This window comes from Manis javanica, chromosome 10 (genome assembly GCF_040802235.1).
Source record: "Manis javanica isolate MJ-LG chromosome 10, MJ_LKY, whole genome shotgun sequence".
In the NCBI taxonomy this organism is placed as follows: domain Eukaryota; kingdom Metazoa; phylum Chordata; class Mammalia; order Pholidota; family Manidae; genus Manis; species Manis javanica.
This window is the reverse complement of record NC_133165.1, coordinates 82,684,712-82,690,386: the sequence shown is the minus strand read 5'-3', so window position 1 is coordinate 82,690,386 and position 5,675 is coordinate 82,684,712. Positions and strand designations below refer to the sequence as shown.

Genomic DNA, 5,675 nt, shown 5'->3' with positions numbered 1-5,675 from the left:
TTTCAGTAGGCTATAAAAGCAATTTGATGATATTTGTATTTATTTTTAATGAGATACATTAGAACATTAAACATCAGAGAGCAGGGCATCTAAGGGTTAGTATTTTATTGTCATTTTTGTTTCCAATATATGTGTGTCAAGTATTTGTGTGGGTGTGAACATGTACATTGGGCTGCAATATGAAATGTCTGTCTTACCATATGTTGTAGTAAAAAACATTTGAAAATCAGATTTCTGATCCATGTAATGATATGCTATCAACAGAGCCAAAAGTATGAATTATTTTTAAAATTCATTTTTAGTAAAACAAAATACATGTAAAATACATTTGGCTTTTCTGAACAAAGCCCATTGTAACACTATTTTCCCACCATCTTCTCAGATCTTAATTCTCTCTCTTTAGATGCAGATTGGGCAAAATTCAGGACTGAGGAATGAAAAACCATACATCTCCAATCAGTTTCATCCTCCTGGGATTGACAGATGACCCACAGCTACAGATTCTGATTTTTATATTTCTACTGATCACCTACATGTTGAGTGTAACTGGAAACCTGAGCATCATCATCCTCACATTAGTGGATTCTCACCTTAAAACTGCAATGTACTTTTTTCTTCAAAATTTCTCTTTCTTAGAAATCTCATTCACTTCTGCATGCATTCCTAGATTCTTGTACAGCTTATCAATAGGTGACAGGACTATTACCTGTGATGCTTGTGTGTGCCAAATATTTTTTACAGATGTTTTTGCAGTAACAGAATTTTTCCTCCTGGCCACCATGTCCTTTGATCGATATGTAGCCATCTGCAAACCCCTGCACTACATGACTATTATGAGCTACAGGGTCTGCAAAAGGCTCGTCTTCTGCTGTTGGATGACTTCTTAGTTGATCGTATTGCCACCACTCAGCTTGGGACTGGACCTGGAATTCTGTGCCTCTAATGCCATTGACCACTTTGCATGTGATGCTAACCCTATACTGAAGATCTCATGCTCAGATACATGGCTCACAGAGCAGATGGTTATTGTCTGTGCTGTGATGACTTTCCTCATGACTCTGGTGTGTGTGGTTCTGTCATACATGTACATCATCAGAACAATTCTAAGACTCCCCTCTGCCCAGCAGAGGACAAGAGCCTTTTCCACCTGCTCTTCCCACATGATCGTTGTTTCCATCACCTATGGCAGCTGCATCTTTGTTTATATCAAACCTTCAGCAAAAGATGAAATGGCCATTAATAAGGGAGTGTCAATACTCACTACTTCCATTTCCCCCATGCTGAACCCATTTATTTACACTCTGAGGAATAAACAAGTGAAACGAGCCTTTAATAACTTGGTCAAAAGATTTATATTGCTGCCAAAGAATTAGGGGAACATCGGTGTCAGGACCCCTGAGCATATTTTCTTCAGTTTCTATCTAATTTTCTCTTTTCCCAGTCCAGACTTGGCCTTCCATTCAGTGCTGACCCTGGTCATGTCACCCCTTTCATCGTCTTGTAAAGAAACCTCTTTGAGATAATAATCTTAATGAAGAAAAGTGAGAATAGGTGTTTCAGGACATCTAAGCATGACTTCACTCTTAATATTTCCTTACCAATGCTAAAAGGATTGGGAAATTTATTGTAAAACATTAGTGCAACAGTGCCCTCAATTCCTCCAGGTATAACAAACAGACAAAGCAAACCAAAAACCTCAAATAAGAAGAGGTGTAGTATTGAGAAGAATCAATACCTTTCTAAGTGTTACAGGGAAAAATTTCATAAACCCAAGATAAATTAAAATAAGGAATAAGTATAAGATTTAGGATTTGAAAGAAGCATTTACTACTGAAGAATCTTTAAGATGACAATATTCACATGTTTTATTGGGTGGATCTTATCCAATATAAAAGTTATTTAAAATTTGCCAAAGGGTCATGAATTAGGTTACAATGAAGAGAGAAATGTCCTGGTAATTCCTGTTAAAGGTAAATCCTCCAATGAAGTTACATAGCACAGATTTACATTGATGTGCCAATTAAAATGCTAAGTCTTGAGTGTAGAGTATTTAAGCATACAGATGGCAGCAAGTCCAAGGAAAGTCACAAAAGCAAGAAGAATGATAAATAAGTAGTAAGCCAAATATACTGAAAATGAAAAAAAAGAAACAGAATAAAATGTGAGTACAAATATTAATGTGATGACTTGCTTTTTTAAATGAAAAAAATGTCATTGTGAGTCCAAATTATGCATCCAAGCATAATTCCTTAAAGAAAGACCAGAATTTCATTACTGAAAACATTCTGTACCAACTTCCACTTCCACAGGGCAGCAGAGTAAAATTTCCTTTGATCCTTGATCTCCTACTTCAGGACACTTTTTGTATCGTGGACTGTGTTGGAAGAAACTTTCCCTTACCTTTTCAACTTCCAAACCTCCAGTTTAAATGACATGCCCACAGGAATTTTTGCTAAGCATGTCTCGTGATTCCACCAATAGTACCACTAGGCCTGGGTTAGTCCGACTCATTCACACTAGTGTCATCTCTTACCCGCTGCTTTCATACCTTACCAAACTATAATTTCATGTTTATTTGTCCTTATTCTACTCTGAATGGCAAATGCCTTGGGGAATGTCTGCCTCATATGCCAAATTCTAGAATGCTTTATGCCTGGCACCTGGACAATTAGTTACATAATGGATAATTTTCCAATATGATGGTTTGAAATTTGTGATGATGCAAAATGAAAACTCATATGAGATGAGAAAAACACAAGAGTAACATCTGACATGAGTCTGTGAATAAAAGATAAAGAATTGCACGGGTATAAGTAACAATTGTGTCACAATAATTATTTTTAAATAATTGAAGTAAATAAAATCGAAGCCAAAATTTGTTGAAAATTTATAATATTGAAATATGTGAAAACCACCCTACAGGTTGTATGTATTATCACAATTTACACTGGAGAAATGTGGAGAAATGGAAGTTTAAAAAAGTGAATATTGCTAGCAAGGAGTAGAACTACTATTCAAAACTAGTTTTATTGATTTTTCAAAGAAATATTTATTCAAGTAAATGTTTCTGCTTCTCAAGAAATAATTACAAGGAACATCCTAAAAAATACATATTAGACTAAATATTTTTGGTTGATTTTCTTTTCTTTCTTTTCCATTTTTATTTTTATTAAGGTAGCATTGATATACACTCTTATGAAAGTTTCACATGAAAAACAATGTGGTTACTACCTTCACCCATATTATCAAGTCCCCCCCATACCCCATTGCAGTCACTGTCCATCAGTGTAGGAAGATGCCCCAGGGTCACTACTTGTCTTCTCTGTGCTGCACTGTCTTCCCCAGACCTCCCCCAACACCATGTGTTCTAATCATAATATCCCTCAGTTCCCTTCTCCCTCCCTCCCCACCCACCTTATTCCACACCTCCCCTTTTGTAACCCTAGTCCCTTCTTGCAGTCTGTGAGTCTGATGCTATTTTGTTCCTTCAGTTTTGCTTCGTAGTTGTATTCCACAAATGAGGGAAATCATTTGGTACTTGTCTTTCTCCACCTGGTTTATTTCACTGAGCATAATACCCTCTAGCTCCATCCACGTCGTTGCAAATGGTAGGACTTCTTGCTTTCGTATGGCTGAATAGTACTCCACTGTGTATATGTACCACATCTTCTTTATCCATTCATCTACTGATAGACATTTAAGTTGTTCCATATCTTGGCTATCGTAAATAGTGCTGCAATAAACATAGGGGTGCATATGTCTTTTTGGAACTTGGCTCCTGCATTCTTAGTGTAAATTCCTAGGAGTGGAATTCCTGGATCAAAATGGTATTTCTGTTTTTAGTTTTCTGAGGAACCTCTATATTGCTTTCCACAATGGTTGAACTAGCTTACATTTCCACCAGCAGTGTAGGAGGGTTCCCCTTTCTCCACATTCGCTCCAGCATTCATTGTTCCTAGTCTTTTCTATGTGGGCATCCTAATGGGTGTGAGTTGATATCTCATTGTAGTTTTAATTTGCATTTCCCTCATGATTAGCAATGTGGAGCATCTTTTCATGGGCCTGTTGGCCATCTGAATTTCTTTTTTGGAGAATTGTCTGTTCATATCCCCCACCCATTTTTAATAGGGTTATTTTCTTTTTGTTAGTTGAGGCACGTGAACTCTTTATATATTTTGGATGTTAACACTTGTCAGATATGTCATTTACAAACATATTCTCCCACACTGTAGGATACTTTTTTGTTCTGTTGATGGTGTCCTTTGCTGTACAGAAGCTTTTTAGTTTGATGTAGCCCCATTTCTTTATTTGTGCTTTTGTTTCCTTTGCCCGAGGAGATGCGTTCAGGGAAAAGTTGCTTATGTTGATATTTGAGCGATGTTTCCTACGTTTTCCACTAAGTTTTATGGTTTCATGGCTTATATTCAGGTCTTTGATCCATTTAAGGTTTACTTTTGTGTATGGAGATAGACAATGATCCAGTCTCATTCTCTTGCATGTAGCTGTCCATTTTTGCCAACACCAGCTATTGAAGAGGCTCTCATTTCCCCATCGTATGTCCGTAGCTCCTTTATTGTATAACAATTGATCATATATGCTTGGGTTTATATCTGCGTTCTCTTTTCTGTTCCATTCATCTATGGGTCTGTTCTTGTGCCACTATCAATTGTCTTGAATACTGTGGCTTTGTAGTAGAGCTTGAAGTTGGGGAGCATAATATCCCCAGCTTTATTCTTCCTTCTCAGGATTGCTTTGGCTATTCAGGGTCTTTGTGGTTCCATATGAATTTTTGAACTATTTGTTTCAGTTCATTGAAGAATACTGTTGGTAATTTTTTAGGGATTGCATTGAATCTGTAGATTGCTTTAAGCAGCATGGCCCTTTTGACAATATTAATTCTTCCTATCTATGAGCATGGCATGCATTTCCATTTATTGATATCTTCTTTAATTTCTCTAATGAGTGCCTTATAGTTTTCAGAGTATAGGTGTTTCACTTCCTTGGTTAGATTTATTCATAGGTATTTCATTCTTTTTGATGTAATTGTGAATGGAATTGTTTTCCTGGTTTCTCTTTCTGCTACTTCATCTTTAGTATGTAGGAATGCAGCAGATTTCTGTGTATTGATTTTGTATCCTACAACTTTGCTGGATTCAGTTATTAGTTCTACTAGTTTTGGGGTGGAATCTTTAGGGTTTTCTATGTACAATATCATGTCATCTGAAAACAATGACAGTTTAACTTCTTCCTTACCAATCTGGATGCCTTTATTTCTTTGTGTCATCTGATTGGCATGGCTTGGACCTCCAGTACTATGTTGAATAGAAGTGGGGAAGTGGGCATCCTTGTCTTGTTCCTGATCTTAGGTGAAAAGTTTTCAGCTTCTTGCTGTTAAGTATGATGCTGGCTGCGGGTCTGTCATATATTGCCTTTATTATGTTGAGGTATTTGCACTCTATAGTCATTTTGTTAAGAGTTTTTATCATGAATAGATGTACTTTGTCAAATGCTTTTTCAGCATCTATGAAGATGATTATGGGGTTTTTGTCCTTCTTTTTGTTGATGTGGAGGATGATGTCAATGGATTTTCAAATATCCAACCTTGCATCCCTGGAATAAATCCTACTTGATCATGATGGATGATCTTTTTGATGTGTTTTTGAATTCAGTTTGCT

General features: G+C 36.6%; 1 pseudogene; it reads left to right on the top strand.

Moving 5' to 3' along the window:
* The first annotated feature begins 434 nt into the window (after window positions 1-434).
* LOC140843883 (olfactory receptor 6C2-like) lies at window positions 435-1,373 on the top strand (annotated as a pseudogene).
* Window positions 1,374-5,675: the final 4,302 nt, after the last annotated feature.